General features: G+C 40.4%; 1 protein-coding gene across 4 annotated transcripts in view; it reads right to left on the bottom strand.

Annotated features, from left to right (window-relative positions):
* Window positions 1-23,754, bottom strand: part of CNTN4 (contactin 4) — a 301,419-nt gene that overhangs the window by 245,488 nt on the left and 32,177 nt on the right. For all 4 annotated transcript variants that reach the window (XM_040568777.1, XM_040568783.1, XM_040568784.1 and 1 more), the window contains exon 2: window positions 17,524-17,568. The gene's annotated coding sequence lies outside the window, so the exon portion shown is untranslated. The remainder of the gene's footprint in view (window positions 1-17,523; window positions 17,569-23,754) is intronic.

Below are 23,754 nucleotides of genomic sequence, written 5' to 3'. Positions count from 1 at the left end.
GCAGAGCACGCAGCTCCATACTCACTGCAGTCACACAAAGCACTTCTGCTCTCAGTAACACCCACACCCCTGTGCTGCAGCAACACAGGTGAGGGCCCCAGGGGTTGCTCCTGCCCTTTACCAGCCCTGAAGCTTTGCAGGGGTTGTGAGCTGTGAAAAACAAGTTTCTAGTTTCCCTGTTTTCCCCCATCTCTATTCTCACTCTCTAATCAGTGTTCTGCCTCTTACTCAACCATTTGCAAAGGGTTCATGACATTAAATTCCTTAAAATAACTGAACTTAAGACAGCAGAAAGGATGTGTTACAGATGTTTGCTCAGGTGTAAGGACGTCACACAGCATCACACGGGTGATATGTGCACAGTGTGCAGCAAGCTCAGAGCTTTAGAGCAATAGACAGTTACAGTAAAGCCATACAGAGCAACCTATGTATGAACGAGAAAATGTCCTCATTAGCTTTAAATATACTTTGTATCAATAACATTTGGCATCTTTACTCTGGGTAAATATGCCAATTCTCCCTTCTCTTGAGGAACACAACACTTTAGTGATGACTCGCAGAACAGTAAAGACGGGCAGATTTGCTCCATAAGAGTGCCCAGAAAATTCACAAATCTGTCAGGAAAAGTTACAATTTATTCAAACCCTTTTAATACAAAAAAAAAGGCCCGAGATTCCACAAACTTTTCTCAACAGTTACTGCCCTTTTAAGTGACAGTCATTCAAAAAACAGTCAAGCAAATAAATGTTCGTTACGGTCTCCCTTTCTCAGTGAAACATTTTAGCTGCAGCCTGCAAACTGAATAAGGAGCAACTCCATCACTGCAAACTGCACTTCTTTGGAATGGCTTTGAAGAGTACAGGAGAGTTGTCACATTATTAACTCATTCATAACATGGCTTATCCCCTTTTTGGCACACAGGGAAGGATTATCAGCTGTATGTTTAAGACAAGCCCAGTTTCTATGTGCTCTCTGAAGAGCAAAAAATACCTGTTTCCTATGGCTTTATAAACAACATTCAGAGGTAGAGCTCCTTTTTTGCCCTGTTTCCCAAGTTGAGCAATTTTCCCAAAACACCTGAGCAGGGGTGACTATCCCACTTAACCCTGCATGATTCAAAGAGTTTGTACATCTGATAGCACAGCACTGCCCGTGCTCAAAAAAACTTAATCTAAAGAAATAGAAAAAGTTTAATGTCTTCATTTAAAGTCCATTGGATCCAGTGGAAAAAAACAGCCTCAAACATGGTGGTAAGTGCAATTTGCGTTATTTTTAGGAAAGATTATCTTAGAGCAGAGATGCTGAAACACTTAACTCTGAAGTACCGCTCGAGACCCAGTCACAAAAGCTTTATGCAGACAAAATTCTCATTACAATCAGCAGGGGTTTGCTTTCATAATGAATATTTGAGTCAACTGATTGGAGTACTCAACTTCTGTGATGGTTGGTGCACAAGATATTCTTGACTGTATGATTTCTCTGTAATACTCCATAATATACAGCTCTGATTTCTTAGAAACAAGCCATTTTGACAGGGCTGAAATGGGTGCAAATGGGTAAAGTTCTTTCTAAAGTAGACTACTTAGATGTTTAGCATTACCTCTCAAAGTTCAAATTGTTCATACTTAAATGTCACAGTTCAAAGTTTCCATCAAGTGCATGATCCAACTATTGCAACTCTGAACAGCAGCTGGGCCTGAATTCTCACCCTCTCATGCAAATAAACCAAGAAAAAGAACTTAAGGAATTCTTGTCCTATTAAAATCCAACTTAAATCACACAATAAGGATGTGAACTCTGCCATATATAGAGCAGCAAAAAAAAAGGAAGTTGAGTTACAGTCTGTAGTAAGTGAATCCCATACTGAAAGTTCTTACCGATTATATCTCAGTGAATCATAACATCTGTATACTGATTTTAATGAACTAAGAACAAATTGCAAATGTCCAATAAAAGTATTTCTAAAGCCATCGCTGCCTACATTCATATTTGGCTACCTAAAATTCTCAGCATATAAACCATCCACACAGAATGCCATTGCAATGAATTTTACTGGTCGCGATAAACCATTGAACTGTTTCAGGATTATTCTAGAAGCCAGTTGTGCCTGCATTCCGCCAACCACCCAAAGATTTTAAGCATATACACATTACCTGTATGACTCCATGCAAATTCATTTACTCCTATGGAGTTAAAGTAGCACAAAAATCAGGATCAGACTTCAGAGGTTCACAAAGTTTTAGCACAAGAGACCCCAGTAGAGACTTGTGTGGGATGCTCTCTTAAATCATTGCCCTCCCCTGAATTGCTGCTTAAATATTTCTAATCCTGACACACTCTGGAATTGGCCACCTCTCAATACAAGCTTGACAAAGCATTAGAGGAACTTCTCTATGGGATATTGCAAGTGGTACAGGATAGTTTATCAATTCAGGATGGTGGTGGAATAGAGGATTTAGAGCAAAGAGAAGACCTACCTTTAAACTCCTTCTGTTGATATCACAGCTGTGTTACCACACATTCACAGCAATAGCACAGTGAAAAGTACTCATAAAGCCAGAGTTTGACTTACAAAGAAGTCAAACTGCTTAACTACCCCCATCCCTGGAAGTGCCCAAGGCCAGGCTGGATGGGGCTTTGGGCAGCCTGGTCTGGTGGGAGGTGTCCCAGCCCATGGCAGGGGTTGGAACTGGGTAGGCTCTGAGGTCCCTTCCAACCCAAACTGTTCTGTGAACTAGCACAGGAAAACCTCATCAGTACATGCTGCAGTGAATGCTCCAAGCTCAGGTAGCTTAATACTGAGGATCTCAAAAGAAACAGTCTTTCAATGAAAACATGTTCCCTCCTAATTCCATCAAATTAGCACTAAGACACATTCATGCTTTTGCTTTTGACATAGGTACAGAATGTAAAGGAAGATGCTCTCATTACATGTACATCTTGGTCTTGTACCATCCAAGTATATTAAAACGTCAATGAAGAAGCATTTTTTTCCTACCCCCATTCTTTTTCTGTGCAAATGAATACTGTTTGCGTGGTACCAGATCACTTCCGCTTCCACAAGTGAAACTGATCCAACATGGAACAGTATTACACAGGGCCAAATATTTCCCTACTTTTCTTCTCTCTGCTGTAGAATTTTTCAACTTTAGCTGTCAATCTCTGCTCTTTGTGATGGCTTCTTTTTGCAGGCAATTCCCTCTACCTTTGCCATACAGCCTCTTTCTCCCACTCAAAGCAAGTCAGTCCTTCCAGCCTACCCTTCTCTACCCAGGATTTTCCCAATTTTGCCACCAAGCCAGTGCAAAATGTTCCTGTCTCCTCTCCCATTGCTGTCTTCCTTCTTGTGCTCCAATTTATCTCCTGTTCTCCTACAGCGGCCTGCTGAGCTAGCTTGTCCATGGGATCACTGAAAACACCTTTTCTAATTACTTTTAGTTTTACTTATGTAACTAGTTAACTTCACTAGAAAGCTTGCATATTCCCCCTTTTTTCCCTAAAACAGAAAATATTCCTACTACATAATTATATTTAAACAGGCACAGCAGATTAAATAATGTATTTGGGTCTCTGGAAAGCTGGTAAGTTCTGTCTAGCAGGAAGGAGGCATGACATTTTTATTTTTCCATAATTAGGCATAATAATTAGCATAATAGTTAGGAATGTTAACAAGGATATTATGTGCAACTAATGCATCAATACCTCCTAGAACAAAGCCAGTTACCTTTCGTGTCCCATCTGGGATCATCTGCATCCCCACAGGCACAACAAGCCAGTGTACTGATTACTGAGCAAGGACAGTACAGGAGCCAGCCTGACATACAAATCAAAAGGGAGTAAAAAATTATTAAAAGTAATAAAATAGCTCCCAGCCAGGCAAAAAGTATTCAATAAACCCAATGCATCAAAAGCACTGCTGGGTTCCTCAGCCGTGAAGTTTTGCGCTTTTTCTTCTGGACAAGCCCTGCTCACTAATCAGCTCCAGAACTGGCTCTTGGTTTTGCCTTGGGTCTGACTACACGAACTGAGGGACTACTTACATTTGTACTGCATATTGCCATGTCACCAAGCTGTTCAGATCTGCTCTGCTGGGAGGCTGTCTCATTCCAGGAATAGAAATTAATTAATCAGTATATTTTCCACCCCCATGCCAGGAAAAAACATCTCTGATTAAAATGGTGCACTGAAGTTTTTTTTGCAATCACTGCCGACACGACTATTGATTAAATGAAAACCTTCTGAGCACTTATTTTATAGGTGTATTTATTTCATTTCTCTCAAGCTCCCTTGTTTTAATTAAAGGGTATATATTCTAGACACACGATGACTATTAGACATTGAAAACACCTTTGTAAATCTAAGGCATCTCCTTTTTGAAATGACTGCACTCCATACATCACTGAAGCACTTCACTCCCAAGTTTAGATCCTTAAAATTTCAGTCCAGTAAAAAGTTAGCTTTGGAGGTATATACCAAAACTTAACACTGATACTCCAAGTACATCCACAACATTGCTTCTGGGCAGGAAAAGTGTTTCATGCATTACTATGCTGAAGAGCTGGCACATCCGTACATAAATCCCACCACAACTGCATGCTTGGCAGTGTTCCTCATATCCCGCTTGGACTGGGCTCCCCATTTGCAGAAGATTTCTACCCAATAAGCTATGCCTACAGTGAACAATGGATGCTATTGCCTCCCTTTGAAGACACTGACATGAGAAGCCTTCACAGAAAGACAAAGCAAGTTGAGATGTAACTCATGAAATGAGTTGGCGAATTCAAGGACCACCGATCACCCTTTCTGCTCCAAAGGCACTAGAGTACTCAGTACTAGAGATTGGGCTACAGCTTGATACATCCTCAATAGTCCTTCTTGGCTGGTTTCTCTATACAGCCTGCTGACAGAGACCCCTTTTCTTCAGATTGTGGTCTGGCTCCCATCAGGTATGGGCCTTAAGAAGGCAGGATATTAAGGGGGCCTAAAGTCTCCAGCTGCCTGTATCAAAGGCATTCCTGACAGGGACAGTCCACCCCACACTCTATCCAGAGAGAGACCATGTTCAAAACTCAATTCTAACACTATTCCACTCCTTAGGTTTTTTTCCCACCAATAACTAATATGAATGGTGTAATTAAAGGCCTATCTTGCGTACATTTGCTGGCACAAACTGAACTCCAAGACTTTCTGTATTCCCTAACAGTTCATACATCTAGAAAACACCAACTTTATTTGCTGGACATGCCAATCAGTGTCTGTCATTAAAATATGTAGTGAAATTGCAATATTGAGGTCAACTTTTGATATTCACCATAGATACAATGCATTCTTGGTGCATTTCAGCACCAGTAAGCAGGGAGCTGCTGGGCACTTGCTCCCACACTCACAGTGCAGGATGCAGAGTACATTTCTCCCTGTGTCACATTCCTGTGCTTTTTCTAAAAAGTTATGTGCTTTCCCACATCTCTGCTACTACTGATTCATGAAAGTAAGGATTGGTGTTTCCTATCATATCTTGCCACAGAAGTGAGCCATTAACCTTCCAGCTCTTCTCATGTTTTGCGCTCCTAGGAGCACTGGACACAACCATTTTCTGTGAGGATGAAACCCCGCTGTGTAATTCAGGGATTATATCTCTAATTAGCAGCATAAAAAAGATTGACATCATACTTGTCCATGCCTTTTCGTATCTCGCTGCTTTTCTCCGTATCACTACAGAGACAGATGTTCACTGATTCATTTTCAAAATAAGAGATTAATTATCACACATTGTTACAATGAAATCATGGTAAATTAGCCCAATAATTACAAATTGCAAATTATCTGGTCAGGTCTGATAAATGGAGATCAGCAGGGAGCTTTATACACTCTTCAGCCTACATACCTGACACTGCTTGGTACTCCTCCTATTACACATCCTTTGGAAAGAAGCTTCATGTTCATGTAACCCTTCAGCCAGTTTGCCATTTTCCATTAACCTACCCAAACTGCTCATCTTCTAAAGAAGCCTAGAACATTTTCAAACCTCAATATGCATAAATTAATGGTACTGTATAAGGCAACCCTAATTTATGCACTCACTATGGACCCAATTAGTTCTTCTGTAACAGAACGTCAAACAGATTTTCTTAATAAAGCAGAACATATCATATCTAATATTTATATAATATGCAGAGCTTTAACTTTGTCACTTCACATTACTAACCCCAGACTGAGAAGGGGATTCTGAAATTGGCTTTTTCTCCATGAGGCACTACTGGCAGAGTAAGAGGCAGATGATCGGTTTGGACAGATCAACATCACTCCAGCGCAGCTAATCAAGTGGCATGGATTTACATCAGCTGAATGCACAGCACATCCAGATGCTCTCGGGAAGGTCTTACAAGCCTCACAGACAAGAGCAGCCAGAAACTTGAAGGGAGGACTCTGAAAGTTTACCCTCCTCCTGCACATAGCAGCCTTGCTCACCTCTTTGCACATGGGGCTACACCTTAGTGAGCAGCAGACAGCTGCTAGGGATGCTGTTGACAATGCTGTGAATATTTAATCCCTTCCATCCCAGATGGTTTACTTACATGGTTAAAGCTGAGACATGCCTGAATGCTTGCAAGCTGAGGCTCTATTAAGATAAGTGAGGTGACATGGTGAACTGGGAGGGAAAAAGTGATCGCATTTGTGCTTCTAATATTACTCAATTAAGTCAGCAACCAGAAACCTTGGTAGATTTCCACATGTTGTGATTATGCATCGACACATCTATACCTGCAACCTGCTTTGGCTATCTCCCATATTTTGTCACTTCAAGTTTAGGCTACTGTGACCTGCTCTCGTTGGACTTCACATAAATACATTTGCCAAAGGACCATCAGCAGCCTGCTTCCACTTATGCTAAACCTCCTGTTAGTAGGTTAAGTGCTGCAATCCCAGAAAGCACATTTCTCTGCAGGTCACCACTATGAGTGGTGACTAAGTCCTGGCTGGTTTCCTCTGTTCGAGGAGTCTTTGAAAGCTTCCCAGTGGAGGGAAGTCTCCTGATGACCCAAAAATAAAGGAGCAAAGATCAACTTTTTTTTTTACTGGGACTGAGCAAGTATGTTTTGTGACTAAAGCCCTTTTAGCTCCATAGAAGCTTAAAGGGTTATACCTTTGTTGATAAAGGTGATGCCTCTAAAAAGGTCTTAACAGCCAAATGTAGTAAGATTTGAATGGAGTTTTTGCCCTTGTGGAAGAAGTCTTCCCCCGTGCAAACAGCAGTTTGCACAAGAGTGCAAGGAGGTACCACTCCCCACTGGCCAAAACTCAGGCTAGAGCATGAGTGAACTCCGGTTTGTACAGTTAAAAGTAAACAAGCATTTATGAGATAAAACCCAATGCTATGTAGATAGCCTAAAAGATCAAGTACTTTGTCTATGAAGTGTCCACAAACTGGTCCCAGGAAAAACAAACGAGTGGATAGCTTTCTCTACATCCTTTCTGAAAATCATAATGCAAGATATTGCCATCCCACATGAAATATGCTTACAGTTGCTGGGAGTAAAAGCAACACATCTGATGTACAGTGGCAGAATGAAGAAGTACACTAAGTCACTTCAGATGACAAGCACAATATTTGTCTTTTTGGTATTTATTTCAAGCAGATTAATCAAGATGAAATATTTTGATATTGATCCATATATTACCCTCATTCTTCTGCCTAATGACCTCCCAGTTAATGCTCTTATAATAAACTAAAATAATTACATAAACATTTTTAAAACAGTAGCAAAAAGCTTTACATTTTCATACCCACAAGGAAAATCCCACAACACTGGAAGGGCAACAGGATCTACCTGAGATGAAGCTGATCCAGGCAGAGCTTGCATTTTCCATTTCACAAATACCAGGGGATCAGCCTCCCGAACCTGTATATGATCCAAAACCCTGAACAAAAATGTACCTTTTGCTCACGCACATTGTTTTAAACACACAACTATACTATGAAGTTTGGCATTTCTTAAGCAGAGGGCAGTATTACATCAGTAAATGGTTATTAAAGTTACCTAATCTACAGTACATGAAGTTACATTTCTGCAACACAAGGGTATGTGTTCCAGTTAACTGACTTTAGATATATACATAAAGTTCCGTAAACTGCAACTATATTCAAGTTACTGCAGGAAATGACATAGAATAGACTTCCAGTCTTCTCCCCCCTCCCCTTTGCTATGAAACAGTAAAGGAATAAATTGACAACAAGACTTTGACCAAGTCCATCTCCTAACTTCTTTCCCAAACTTACTCCCAGAAGGTTTCCTCATTGTACATTACAACTACCAGTTCATTAAATATAGATGCAAGATGAACACTGTCCACTATTATTCTTTAAAACTGCACATTTCCCTGCTCCTCATGGACCTGGCACTCCACTAACAAGAATAACTACTTTGAGTCTCCCTTTGATTCCATGATGCTCTGGTCCTTTTGGCTCCTATAATCCCAAAGCACTCTGCTGATATTGCCCCTCTTAATAGAAAAGTTGGAGCTGAAAAACCTGCCAAGAGATAACATTCACCAGCAAATCCTCAGCCCTAAAACTTTTCCTACTGCTTTGACATTTGTGTAACATTCAGAAGCCGCTTGCTCACACAGAGTCATTATTCTCCACCAGTGAAGTACTTCAGACGGAAAGTATTATCTATTCCTAACTGACATCTTTCACTAAATGGAACATTTAATTAATTTGGTCCAAGGCCAGTCTGATCTCTTCTGCTTGTATGAAGACAAACACAACTTGCAACTCTTTGGCACCGTTCCTTCTCCTCCCCCTTAAAAAGAACTTTAGTTGTTTACAGAACAGATACAAGAAAATCCACGCTGGTACGGTGACACATCATTAGTTAAAAATACACCACAGCATAAAGAGCTTTAGTACAGAGATAGTGCTGGAATGCAGAATTATGCAAAAATGGCTTAAGAAAGAAAATGAAAGTTCTCTGGAAAGTGATGATTTTTTTGCTATGGGTTGCAGCATAGGAACAAAATGACTGCAGCCACTTTGTGTATAACTATAGAAAGCGAATTTGCTACAATTAACTGAATTAAATATATAATACAAGGGGTTATAAAAATATTTGAAATGTACTTATCTTTAAAAGAAGATAGTAAACACATGGTAGAAAGGGACAATCTCAAAAGACAAAAAATCCAAAAGCCTACAGAATTTGCATGTCACTAACCAGAGACAGGCTTGCATAATGAGCGGTTTGTGTGGTTTACAGCAAGTTGCAGAAAACACTAAAGACGACCAAATGAAAATCCAGCAGAGTTGACAGCATCTCCTTGGGAGACTCGCTGTGCAAAACCAGAGTTCCTTAACATGCACGCCACATTTACCATCAGGCAGATGTACGTGATGAATTCTGACAAGACAGTGTAACACTGGGATGCCCAGACTTACTCCAGATCTGCAGTTCTCTCTGAAAACTGAAGCAACTTCCAAATCTGAGCAACACTCCACTGAAGAGCGTAGTGGCACATCTGTCTGAAGTTATTTGCAATGCAGCACGACTGCAAGCAGCTGTAAGAACAAGCAGAGGTCTGCATTTCTGAGAGGAGAAAGATGTGGCCAGAGGACTTTCCATAAAAAACACTTATACCTGGTTAGAAACAAAGTTCACACTAATTAATTAATTGGGTGTATAGTAAAGACCAGCAGATGAATTTTAATAAGCTAGCACCCATCCCTTCAACACATGCCACAGCCACAAGCCCTTCTGGCCTGGTACACAAAGTCACACATTACCTGGGATCCTGTCTCTGCAGGAACAGCTGAGACTTCAGGGCCTGCATACAACCACATCTATCCCCAACTTGTGTAGCTTAATTAAATGGCAATGGTAATTGGTGCACAACATGCAAGTCTCAAACGTGCTGAAGAAAAAGATACCACTAAGTGCTGGTAGATCTTCAGCTTCTTAGCACCTCGGTGGGGCAGACAGTCATCCCCTTTCATCATCCTTGTTGAAAGGGAAGCCTAGCCAGGCTGATCAACATATCCCCATTACAAATTGATAAGGAAGAACATAGCCAGCTGTAAAGTGGTAGAAAGCACAACCAAAGGCAACGATGAGGCAGAGAGACCTAAAGAGAGACACGGGCAGCTTTCACATGTGGTGGTGGGAGTCAGGAGCACATTGGTGGGTCTCAGAGCAAGGCTGAGCTGAGTCAGACTAAATGTGAGCTGGCCCAAACAATTTAGGATGCTTGGATGCTAATGATCAGAGAGCATAAGATCAGGAGGTATAGAAAGAAATTATGAGCAGCATATTCTGTAGCATTTACAAAAAAGAATATTACATTGTCATTGGGGAAGGCCAAAGTTCATGTTGAAGTGTCATAATGCACAGCCTACTACATCCATAGTAGTGTATACCTTTTGAAAAAGGTTATCTAGAAAAAAGTGAAAGATAGCTATAGTGATATTTTACAGAGGGAGGGGAGAGGTGGCTCTAATCAGCCTCTGACAAGGTGTTTTGATTTTAGAACAGACTGGCAAAACCTAAACAAAAACCTACCAGGACACACCTGTTCAGCATGAAAATGTTTCTCCCCCCATCTGCTTCCTGTGGAAGAAAAAAAAGACTTCAAGGGGTGTGTTGAAGATAACATGTTGTGTATCAAAGCAGGTGATACAGTAGAATCGTGGCAATTCCTGAGGAACAGCAGGAACGAAGATTGAGAGGAAAATGTAAAAATAAGGCATCTTTAAACTGCTTTCAAGTGGTGCCTCACAAAGCTGATCCAATTTTTGTGAACTTCACTACTGGATGAAATACAGTTTACTGGCTGCATGACTCCATTCTCTGGAAATATTGGTTAGTCAAACTATTGGAATAACTACATTGTAGTAAGTTACAACTAGCATATACCGCTGTATACTCAGAGCTGGTAGTAAGTCACAAGCACAAAGGAAAAGAGACCTAGTGGTAAGAGTGCTGCAGGAAAGAACAGGAAAAAAAAGGAATTGTTTCATGTGAAGAGGAATGAAAATAGTGGTTGTGAGAGAAGTAATAACTCCTGAAAGATTTTTTTTTAAGAAGTGGCAAGGGAGCTGAAGATGAGAAGTGATAGAAACAAAGACCAGAAGGGATTACACACTAGGGGCAGAAGAAGAAATGATTCCTTCTTTATGCTGCATGGTATATGAGCAGCGTCTGTCCTCAATAACTACTGAAATAGCATCTTACAAGAAACCTTGGAGCAGGGCAGATGAACTATATCTTTACAGATTGTTCTACAAGTTCTACCATTTAAAAAAGCAATTATGAGGAATTAAAATAAAATGCATCTCAAAGTAAGAATACAAAGATGTTCTTCCTAAGATGATATTTAATATATACAATGATCAGGTTCAATGAATTAAAGAAACAAAGACCTTATTTTCTTTTTCAGTAAAGGCATTAACTTCAACTGTGCTCGAGTAAAAGAATCAAAACTCAAAATAGACTTCCAAACTTGCCCTAAGGAATATTTCTCATTCCTTTGGTTGGCAGACTGATCATTTGAAACAATGCATCAATTCACCAAATAACTTGGTTGGGGCATGGGATGCAAAAATGCACCTAAGACCAAGACAAAAAGATTTCAGTAGTAGAGTAAGCCACACTAACATCTTTTTGCAAAGCATCATTTATATTTTGTATGGATAAAGTCACAATTAGGTTCTGGTAAACTACACTGAATAATTTAAAATTCATTTTTTGTTTTGCAGATTATGGTCTTCCAGAAGCACCTTAATTTCTGTGTTTATTTCCCCCCTTGAGAATCAAATCTTTTAAAAGATGACAGAACAATGATGTGCTAAAAGGAGCCTCTGCTATTTCATCCAAACATTAGTTTGGTTTTGACTTTCTAATTTCTAGCCAGAGATATTTTTCCCATAGTGGTCCAGCACCATGAAACTGAGCAGAGAACTTGCATAAACTGGTGCAGTATCAAAACTGGCTGCAATCATTTCTTATTTTTTAGTTTCAGCATCAAAACTAATCCGAATATTTGCTGACAACTATTTTTTGCCTTATAAAGATTTGGCTTAAGGGACACACGAGATGCAAAATTGGTGTACTTCATTTGCATTTCTGTAAGTAAATGTTTAACACTCTACTAGTCTGAAATGAACTTCCTAAATGTTAATTGATGCTATTGAAAGTTGCTAAGGGCATATTCAAGGCATTTCAAACAATTAACAAAAGATTTGATAGCAAATAAATTATTTCTGTAATGGCTCAAGTTATTGCCATACCTGTTGTACCACCTGTAGCAAGAAACTTTTACTTATTGAACAAGTATAGTAAATTGTGCAACTTAACGTGACTAAAGGCAATACTCATCTCAAACCTGATTTTTTCTCACTGGAGGACAGGACTCCTTTTATGGGTGTTTCAGACCATTTTTGATTTCTGCCATGGATCTCACTGTTGAAAGGAGTTGAGGGTATTCCAGCTGACATGTCACTCAGCCCCTCAAACACCAGAACCACATCTTGAAATAATTCAAACGAAATCTAAAATGAAGCATATGCTTTGCAGCTCCCAAACCTGTAGGCCAGGCTGCAGAAAGCAGCTTGAGATGACCCCACAACCTGGGCTGGGGGCCCTCAGGCTCCTGGACACACTCGTGCCAAGCATCCAGAAGTCCTGCTGTCCTCCCTTCAGTACAGCAGGCCCCTGGAAGACAACCATTGCCAAAATCCTACAAACAAGCTAACAGGAGGTAGAAAAGGTTTTAAAGAAAATTGGCTGACAGTTATTTCTTAACATCTGCATCGATAGAGCTCTCTGCAGTCAGATCACTAGCCAGTTATAGAAACAGGAAGAAATCAAGGAAAAAAGAAAAGCATTTCAAGAACAAGTGATGTGCCCTGCTTACTCATTCTAGGCAGCACCTGAGTGCACTGAGAAGCAGCAGTTATTCCATATTACAAACTCCACAGGACAAAGCTGCTCTGCTCAGACACATCCGTACAGTGGAGCACACACCATGCCTCCCCTTCCTATCCTCCTCCCCTGCCTCCCCATTTATCCCAAGCCTTCTTTCCAGTCCAACCTCAAAATGTATGGAAAGCCGGGTTGAAAAGGAAGAGATCAAGTCTCCTTTCTACAAATCTGTTTAATGCTTACTGCACATGGGTTGTCATTGCATTGCCATTGAGGAAGGATCACTGCAGCTGTCTTGCTAAAGCTGTGGCTTACCTTCTCAGCCTTTCATTCCTGTGTGCCGCACACCTTCCAGTAGGCTGCCTCCAAACGCTCTCTCCCTTGCATTAAAAGCCTGAGAGAATAACTGTCCATATTTATAATTGCAACAGCCATTGCTCCAACCAAACAACAGATTCTGCTTTCAACATTGCTGCACCACAGGGCTTCTGCATGGTTGTGTTCAGACCTCTAACACCTGAGAAAGTTCTTTCATGTTCATTTTGATGCTGGATGCTGATCAAACTGCTTGAGCTGAAGAAATTCTCTCAAAAGGGCTTTGTAGCTTACAAATGCTTTTTGCCCTTGTTAACTACAAAACATTGAGGGTCTAAAATTTACTCATCGCAATTCGAATAGTGGATGAATTTGGAGTTCCTCAATCCCAAGGAGGCAGATACGATCTTCAAATAACAGACTGGCACAGGTCCTACAAGGAGCTATTCTCTGCCTTTTAAACCCATGCATTCTAACAAAGGGAGGCTTTTCTAGAATAAAATGCTTCCTAAAAGGAAATTTTTGAAGGGGTAAGAAGTTGTTTTTGATTTTAAAAGCCTAACCTACATCCACAGTATCTGTGAGATAAATACGATAAATGTCACTGAACTAGGTATCTTGGGCATTATCTCAATTATTTATCCACAAGAAACTTTATGGTGTTCCTCTTGCTTTTTGCAGGATAATGCAATGTGACACTTGATTCAGAATAATAATCTACTAAAAAATGCAAAATGCATAAAGAGCACGCAGAAGTCCAAACTCAATAGGTGTGTTGGGAAAAATGCACATGTCCACGTAAACAGAGGATCATGTTCTGCAGAACTGTCATTCCAGCATTATTGCCGGAGCACTACACTCACTTAAGTATCCCCTGGGGCATCAACCACCAGGAGATACAGGATGACAGATGTACCATCCCAAACAACAAATCCTACTGTGATTTTAATTGAATTGCAGCAGCCATTTTATGTTTTGCAGAGCCTCTAAGGCTCTGCATTGCTTACTTGCTTCCAGTGATTCAGCAGTTTATTTTTCAATACAGTAATCCCTCCTTAAGACAGTTTCTCATTCCTTTTAAGCAGTGCTTTGACAGCAGCTACCTATATCTTTGTTGTTTAAGGCACTTTTTTTTTTTTTACTAAATAGAAGTAGTTTATCTCAAACATACTTTTGTTCTCAGACTCAACCATTCTTGCATCCATTTGAAAGCTCAGTCATTTAGCAGTCCAGGTACTGTCTTCACAACACGCTGTTCCTCTATACATAAGCTGACCTGACTACAGTATTGCAGAAGTTTAAAAAGAAACTGAAGGAAACCTAAAACCCAGAGGATAAGCAGCAGTGACACCAGCCTACAAATATAAGCTATCTTTGAAATGTTGTTCACGATATCTGGAAAATAGATTTATTCTTCAATTTACAGGGGACTCCAACAAAACTGCCAAGTGGCTGTTTTTGTTCCTAACCTATCTAAAGGGTGCAGAAAGTTCAGTTAATAGGCAAAAAAAGACAAAATAGGCAAAAATGACTCCCTGCTCTGGAAGACGCAAGTCCTGGCAGTGTGGAAGTATCAGCAACTCAGAATCAAGGCTGATGCATCTTGACCTACATTAGCAATGGCTTAAAGCTTCCTGTTCAGTTTAGGGACCTTTTATTAAAGTAATGAACATTTTCAAAGTAGCATCCTGGCAGTAAGGAGCCCAAGGAAGGAGAGTTATTTTCCTTGGATCTTGACAAACAAAGTGATGCCTGGAAAGCAGACAACTCCTGTCTTTGAAGAAGCAATCTAAAAATTAGATACAGCAAGCCTACATTTGAGTAATTTACTTGAGTAATTTGAGTAATTCACTTAGAAACAGACCCACAGTTCCTCCAGTTGAACAAGTTTCCAACTGGAACAGTGGCAGTTCTTCAGATTCATATAGCCAACAGCTACAAGACAAACATGCACACAAGGCAAAAAGCAAACCATCACTTTGGTGCCGAATGCCACTGGAAGAAAAAACTTAGTTTTAAGCCCTTGCATAATTAACTGCTACATAGACTATAAGGCAGAAGTTATATCCATTATATTATTTCCCAGAGCTATTGCCCATCCAGCACACTCAGTATTCCTATGCAGAAAAGGACATTTCTGCAGCACAAATGTAGACTATGTCTGCTGGTAATGTCTAATTAAAATACACTAAGCCTGGTTGGTGAATACAGCACAGATGCTGCAAGCTTTCTGAGATGACCATTTGCCTGTAGCTGTTTTAATTACCTTGACAGGTAATAAAGTAGTATTTGATAATTACACTATTAAAACACACAAATGTTTCCTTTTAAATCTGTACTTACTGAGTCACTTACATAAACATCCAGTTCTGATTTCCCAAACAGACCAGAAAGCGCCTTGGCTTCCTCCTTGCCTTATGGCTTTGCAATGACCACACACTGTTAAGAGCATGGATTAGAAAGCCCTCCCCTCCCCTAGAACTGAAAGGTGTAAAAAATCTGAATTTACAATCCTCATAAAAGTACAAGTGCAGGAACATGTAATCCCCCATCCCACTTTTCTAAAAAGAACACACTTTGCTCAGCTTGAAGGCAACATGCCTGTTCTCAAGGTATGCTGCTAGGCAAAAGCTCTGCTTATCCTCTCTTAGCATTTTTAATACCACTTCACTACAAATGCCACACAGGTTACACCACAGAATTGAGGTATTTAACACATTTTGATTACATTTTGCTAATGAGAAGTGTTTAGCAAATAGTGAGTTCTATAAACAGAACGCAATTTCCATTCTTCTGTCTGTAGTGGTGACATTATTCACAAGCCATCACTACTATGCATATAGCTGTCTGCTCCAGTCCTCCACACTTACTATCAAACTGGCATTTAAGGATTTGGAATGCAGAACACAAGCCTGCAGCCTAAAAATAATATCCCTAGATCTGATCCTGCACTTCTTATTCAGGTTCAATTAATCAGGGTTGCCTAACTCTTCAGAGGTACTTTTCATCTGCAGATTTTGAAAAAGCCTTCCACCAAGTGCAACGGGTATCAGTACCTCCTGTTTACTATGGGAGAACCATAAGCAAGATTTGACCCAAGAAAGGGCTTTGAGGCTAATTTAGGAGGACTGTCCAAAGGTATGAGAAGTGCATTATTCAAAGTTATTTTTTATATATAAGCTTTTCCTTTCAGACCACTAGAAAGCGATATCAAAATTTATCATAGTCTTTGAACACCTCACACAGAGAGCTTTGCAAGTGTAAGTCCCCTGTTGAATAATAGCTTACTTCATCTAAAACAATAGTTCAGTTTGCATTGTAAACACCCAGCACTGAGATACCTCTGAATTACTCAAAGAAAAAGAATCAAGATACTATTTTGATAAAGCATCTGTAACCTCTCCAAACAGATAGACCAATAACATCAAAAATTACAAAGGAAACCACATTTTTAAATATTTCATTGTAAACTCTGGAAAGGTTTTGTTCTTTTGTGATAACAATATAATTCACTCTCAAACATATGCTGTTCTTTGGCAACAATTTTATCTGTGGAGATCAGCCACATGGAGCCAAGATTTGAGAGGCAAAAGCAAAGTAGCAGGGATGCAAAAGAAAGCCCAGTCTTCTGCTCTTGCCTGGACCAGGGCTAGACTCTGAAGCACAAACTATCACACTTAAATTTGTGTTTAACACTCATATTATTCCAGAAAATAAATAAGAGCATTTCAGGATATATAGGACAAAACCTACCTCAAATAAAAATATTGATTCCTTTGTACTTTCAAACAGATACCATTAAGATATTTGAGTTTCAAAAGTGACAGTTTTGATAATTAAAATTTTACAGTTAAATTATCAAAAGACTGTTGAGTCATTCAATGATTGACTAAACACCAAGTTTGAAAAAATCTCATTACAAAAAAAAGAAACCTGAAAGCGCTCTGAGATACCAATCTCCTTTTGTAAACTGTTTGTTCAAATTAGATACCTTGTTTTAAACAGTGGTATGCTAACAAAGTTTTCTGAAGGCAAGCTGCTCCATGTTTTCTATAAATCTTGAAATAGAAAATTGCCTAAATGCAATATGCACCCTGAGGAATTTAAACAAAAATTTCCACCAGTCATTCAAGAATTAAACAAAACCCACTCTCAAGGTACCGAGAAACTCAGGGACAGATTCCGTCATCTCAGGCACAAACAACACAAAGAAAATCCAGACATTTAATGCAATTGCTTTAAGACCATAAAAAATAGTATCAATAAATCAAAATTAGTATTAAAGGACTGTTACCTTCTCCAGTGCATGATACGTAGTCTTCAGTCAAGTTTCCAATACCTGAAAGTAGTAATTGATATGGAAAGTCACTTATAGGCATACTTTAAGTCATTACATTTTCTCATCCGCATTAACTAATTTTGCAAAGAAAGAAGCCACCTTTGATGTTTAAGTTTGCTATTTTCAAGGTACCACAGGACAGAGCAGTGACATGGTTAGGTACTCTGTAGGAAGTTCCCACTTCTGCCTCACAGCTCACTGAGCACCCTACAGCCCAGCGCTCCCTAAAGGAACCCCACAGGACACCGAGGGTCAGTAGCTCCGCCTGGGGCTGTCTGAACCTTCCTTCTCAGCTCTGTCTTCTACAGCCAGAACACTTTCAGCCTGCTAAAGCCTCTCAGTGAATCCAATCCCCATCTTCCCCAACCACACAATGCTATTGGCCTCACAGGTGGCAGAAACCCCCAGGTGCTCCCCATTTCTGCTGAGGGCAACATCAGAAGGTGACAACCCAACATAGATCCCAGAGAAAGGGCTGAAGCACAGCCATTTCACACAAAGTCCCAAGCAAAACCATTAGATAATCCAAATGACTAATAACAATTTGAAAAGTGGAAAAACAATGGGAAACTATTTCAATAGATATTTTTATCATTTCGGTTTACACATTTGGTAGCTGGCTATGAGACAAAATACATACAGCAGAGTCAGATGTTTATGAAACCACAATTGTGTGAGCATCATAACAGAGCAAGAATACTAATACAAGCTTTTTCACACTATTAACACAACACAGATACAGGAGGGACAAAGAAGTCTGGCATTTTGCCTAAAGACAAGTGTTTGGACACCCATTCTCCAACTCAGTGGTTGTCAGCTGTACGAGACCTTCGTCTGAAGGGTTCACACCCAGCAGAGGACCCCTCCTGCCTTTGGTAAGTCTATAAGAGTTGCTGTCAAAGTCCCTGAGAACACAAAAACCTTCCATGCCACATGCCCTTATGAGTTTTGCAGTTGGAGACTGCGCTGAAGAATTTTATCACTGTGAGTCTACGGGCACATTATGGCCTCATTTAACAAATACAAACCACTCTCAGACAACTGGGAGTTTTCAGTAGGGACCCGGTGAGCCATTTTTCAGCCCACACTTGAGCTGTGCTCACAAAGTGGAAGGAGTTGCAGACCAGCTCACCGCATGCAGCACAGCACTCGCTGCCTCTGGGATTTACTGGAGGGAAGAGCGGAGGCCTGCCAAGCAGCACCTGGGATCCAGCACCAGGAGTGGGGAAGCACATTTGTGGGGGAACAGGCTCCAAGGCAGGCAGCACCAGATGGAGCCCCACTGAAGAGTGCACAATGCCGGGTGGAGTGGATAAACATTTGACATCCGGAGCTACGCAAATTAGACATCAGGAAGAGTGAAGGGTTTCATACCTAACAAAATATTACTGTATTTACTGTGACTGTTCAACTCATCACTACAGTTGCAAGGTTTAGAACAACTCGTACGAGAAATGCTCTGACACCAACATCCCTATGTATTTTCAGATACCTAAGAATCCATCCCTTGCTGCTGAAAACCAGAAAAACCCTCCAGTTTTTACTTCAAAAATTCTGACACTCTATACTTGCCTATCCATCTCCAGCATACCCCTCAGCTTGTGTGAGCATAAGGCACCAAGCCAAAACAGAGAAGAGGTTTCCTTCAAAACACCTGCCACACGACCTTCAGAACTGCATTTGTGTTTTTTAAAATCCCTGTCATGCTTGCATGCATAATTGAGCTCAGGGTTTTTTTGGTGCTCATGTTGGAGACTGGTTGGATAAAATCATTTCTCTTCCCCCACAATCCCTGTGCACTGAGCACCAAGCCTCCCGCTGCTTGCTTCGGTCGAAGCCATTCACACGCGATGTTACTCAGGCAGGACAGGACCTCCGATCTGCCCACCAAGTGCATTGCATACCAAATAATCTGAGGTAGCACAGGCAGGTGACACCAGTTAAAATCTGCATTACATCTTCTAATCCTCTGATCAAGCCAGCAGCATGTACACACTCAAAGCCTTCAGACCTTGCAGCTTCCAACAACAGAGACACTTACGTAGACAACTTCTTACAACATTTTGCATTGGCACAGAGGTGTAGACTTGAAAAACGGAATAGGCAAATTCAGGATGTTTTACTTTCGGTAAAGTATTTCATCCTGCAGTAATTGCACAAAGCTGAACATGGTTCTTTGTAGTCACGCATTTGAGACTGATTAAACTAATTGTACTTTATCCTCACAAGCAGCACTGAACCTGGATTTCCAGGCTTGAAAAGCTAAAGCATTTAAACTACATTACCAGCAACCATTCAGCAGTGCCCAGGCAATTTTGCTGAATAAAAAACCTCCCACAGCTCGGGGGAGGGTTGGTCATAGCTTCCAGTCAATTCAAATGCACACTTCCAATTCAGGTGAAGAACAGACTGAAACAGGTACCAGGGGAACAAGCAGCGCTCTCCCCTAGGTGACACTATGGAAGACAGCATGCTAGAAACCAGATTTAACAGCTTCAGTATTTTCTGCATCCCTTGTCAACAGAAGGATTTGGAAAAAAGCATCGGAATGCAAATATGAAGTTGTCTCCAAAGGAAAAAAGCAACAACCCTCTTTTAATGTGGCTCCCCAGTCACTGCTCCAGTTGTTCTCAAAGCTGCAACTTCCAAAAAGCCTAAAAAGAAATTCAGCTTTACACTACCCTCATTTTCTGTAAAAGAGCAGCACATACTTCAAGGGAAAAAAATCACTTAAGAATAGAATAGAGGCACCACTTCGTTTCACAGAAATACTGCATAATTGCACCAAAAATTTACTTTCGCAGGTAAAGACAGTTCTCTGGGAGCTGGCAACAGAGAACTGATGAGAGCCTGAAGAGCTGATCTCATCTGCTGCCTGCAGACAGCCTCACACAACACTCCACGCTTAGACTGACACACTAACAAGACTGAGCTGAAAGAAGCTATCCCAAAGAAAGCTGAGGTGCCTTTCACACCTGGAGGTTTATCATCTTAATACACAAATACTGACATTCCTAATGCACCTGTCCCCAGAGTACTTGGGCAAGACAAGACTACACAGGGTAATAGTTCTGTGGGAGACAGTCAGCCCTGGTCAATGGCAAGAACATTACTGATGCATCAGACCCTGAGCCTCCAAAGTTTTCCTTTGGTCACTTCAAACACAACCTATATGGTGTTTTTTCTTTTTTTTTTTTGTCCCGTTCTATTCTGGGTTGATTCAGCTAGCCTACTCTTGCACAGTTTTGCATCGCCTGCCAAACCAACAGACTAGTCTTGTCCTGTTTTCCCATCTTCCAAATTTACTATTTTTAAGGAAAGCTTAAATTGGGATACTATAAGATTTTGCATCTGTTTCTGCTTCCTTCCAATCTCAAATTAAGCACTCCAGAAACTCTGCCTGCAGATCTGTCTTTACCCCAAATCCTGTAGGTACTGTTTAAGAGCTTTCCTTGCTTCTGTTTTCTAATATGAATTTGACATCCTTCAAAGTTTTCATTCTTACTATAAAGACAATATTCTTCACTTCACAACAAGCTAAAGAAATGTGATAACCACAAGCCTGCTAGCCCACGGGCTTATTAATACAGGTTATTAAACAACCAAGTGCTTCTGAACCTGCTCTTTCATTCAGCAGTGCTACCAACCTTCATAAAGAAAGCGTTCACTGCAACTGTTCGTATTGCTTTCCCTGTTCCTGCTCCTGGAAGGCACTCAGAGCAAACCCCATGCCACCCTTCTTTGCCCTAATCCTGGATCAGCTGCCCTCTCAAAACCAAAGAGGACATTAACTCTGAAGTGCCACCATTTTCCTAGCTGTATCACTGGGCGAAAAACCTCTTTGTGGGACCACTTGCTATCAAGCATCAGCCACATCATTTCCTTGCTGAAGCACATCTTGCACACCAGGAAACCCAGCTTGATTCAGCCTCATTCACCAGCTGCAGCTGCTGCAAGGGGCAGCCCTTCCTCAGTAACATCTGAATCCTTGGCTTGCCTCCTGTTCCCGAATTCAAACATTGTTATTAACACAATAGATTGATGACAGGAGCTAAACAGAAGAGAGTTTTCTGAAGCTGAAATATAAATCCAGTATTCATTTGTCGCAGAAACATTTCCTGTGCATTTAAACATTGTTTAGCGAGTCAGCCAAAAGCATTTTTCAAGTGTAATCTATCTCATGCAGAAAAACTCAAAAAGCCTAATCACCATCATAGCTCTCCCAGGATTTGATAGGTTTAGCTTCAAAGTAAAATGTCATCAAAATAGAGATCTCATGTAGTTTATTGTATGAAAAAAGTGAAAATTAAATATTTCAAAGTGTTATTTTTAGGTAGCAAAATACCTTGTCTCATCAAGTGGAGAAGAGCATTACACATTTATATTGGATTTCTAGACTTTATAAGGCAATTTGTTTGATGCCATTTGCTTCACAAATGAAAAGAACATGACCTGCATGACTGCATATTGATAACAAAATAATCTTTAGACAGCAGAATTCTTCATAGATTGTCAAAGAAATCTCAAAATGATTCACCAGCTGGTTCATAAATTGAGCTCCTAAGCTGCATAACCCTTAGGATTGCCTGTTACTTAAAACAGCCTTCCCTGCTCCATCAGAATGGTATCAAGACACACAGCTTACTGACCTCACACAGGGAAGAGGCCCACATATGTAAAAATACTCTTTCAAAGTCACATAGAGATGCAAGTGGGTAGTCCATATATCAGTAAAAAGCCCTGGATAACTACAGGAGACTGCATTTAGAGAGGATGATGCGTTCATCAACTTTCTACTTTAAATGCAAAGTGCAAAACAACCTCGTGCATTTCATTATTGTCTGAACTGCTGATTAAGAGATCCTTTGCTCATTTGCGTACAGTGCATCAACCGAGTCACTTAGTGAAGGTTACTAACAGAACACATCAGGCTCTGATGACAAAGGGAAAATTCAGTGTGAATAGTTAGTTCTTTTGCATATGGTTCCTCATTACCAAGAGGTGTAGCTTTGCCTCCGCAGTCCTCTACAACTTGTTTTCCAAGCACCAGAAGGGGATGGGTTGTACCAACTCTTTGCTGACAACCATGCTTTATTCACCATCATTGTAAACTGCAAGTTTATAGTCTTAATTTTTAATGAGACGTTAAGAGCCCATGCAGTAGCTCTAATGCTGTATGAGGTCCAAGTTTAAGCCTTCACCCTGATGTTTCTCCCCAGGGAATGGAGACAGGCTGAGCTCTCCACACCACGTCACTCCTTGGTCACTTCAAAGATCAGCTCTGCCCCAGACTTAAATCAACAGTTTCTGAAACACCAATGCCAGTCCACCACAGCTTTACAAACACAGATGGGAGCTTCTGATGCTTCTGCATTTCTGTGCTTTTCCAATTTCCACTTGGTGACTTGTGCAGCTGCACCTGTGCAAACACCCACATAGCTGAAGGACAAGGCAGAAAGGACATTGTTCAATGTCATATCTGAGTGATTCCTTGCGTGAAAGAGCAAGCTGAAGTTAACAGGCTATTCCTACCAGAGAAAGGAGTGGACCATTAGTTCCCCTTCATTTCTTGCTCCTATCACTGTTATATTAAATCTTCTCTTACTGGGATTGAAATGCCAGAAGCCAAGATGATCAGTCTGATCAGGAAAAAATCTCTAATCACTTTAACCAATTACAAAATACCAAACAAGAAAGGTCAGTGATGAAAAAGCATCATGCACTGAGTAATTAGTATCTATAAAGCCTGTAATAATTAGCAGCCTTGATTGTTGATTTCTGCTTTGCATGTTTTATTTTGTTTTTGAGGTGACAATTTAGTGTTTATTTGCAAGCTAAGGGTGTATTCACATAGTCCCCTGATTGCTGTAAATGAAGGCCTTAAATATTTACTGCTAGTAAAATATTTTAAACTTTTTGCAAGATTATCTTCCAATATTCAGCAGTGTGAGATTTTATGACCTTGTGTGTTGAGGAATAATCTTCTGCAACAAGACAAAATGGATGCACGCCCACAGTCTATCCTTGCTGGAGCTACAGCTCCATCACCATTAAATTGTTTGTTTTCCTTTTTAAATTTGTTCCTCATCCTTGCAAACCAGAAGACATTTCAGATCGCCTACATACTCCGTCAACACCACGTTCTCCAAAACAAGGTCTTTTGCTTTCTAAGTTGCTTTCTTATAC

This window comes from Cygnus olor, chromosome 10, assembly GCF_009769625.2.
Source record: "Cygnus olor isolate bCygOlo1 chromosome 10, bCygOlo1.pri.v2, whole genome shotgun sequence".
Classification (NCBI taxonomy): Eukaryota; Metazoa; Chordata; class Aves; order Anseriformes; family Anatidae; genus Cygnus; species Cygnus olor.
The sequence above is the reverse complement of the archived record's forward strand: the minus strand, read 5'-3'. Positions and strand labels throughout refer to the sequence as shown.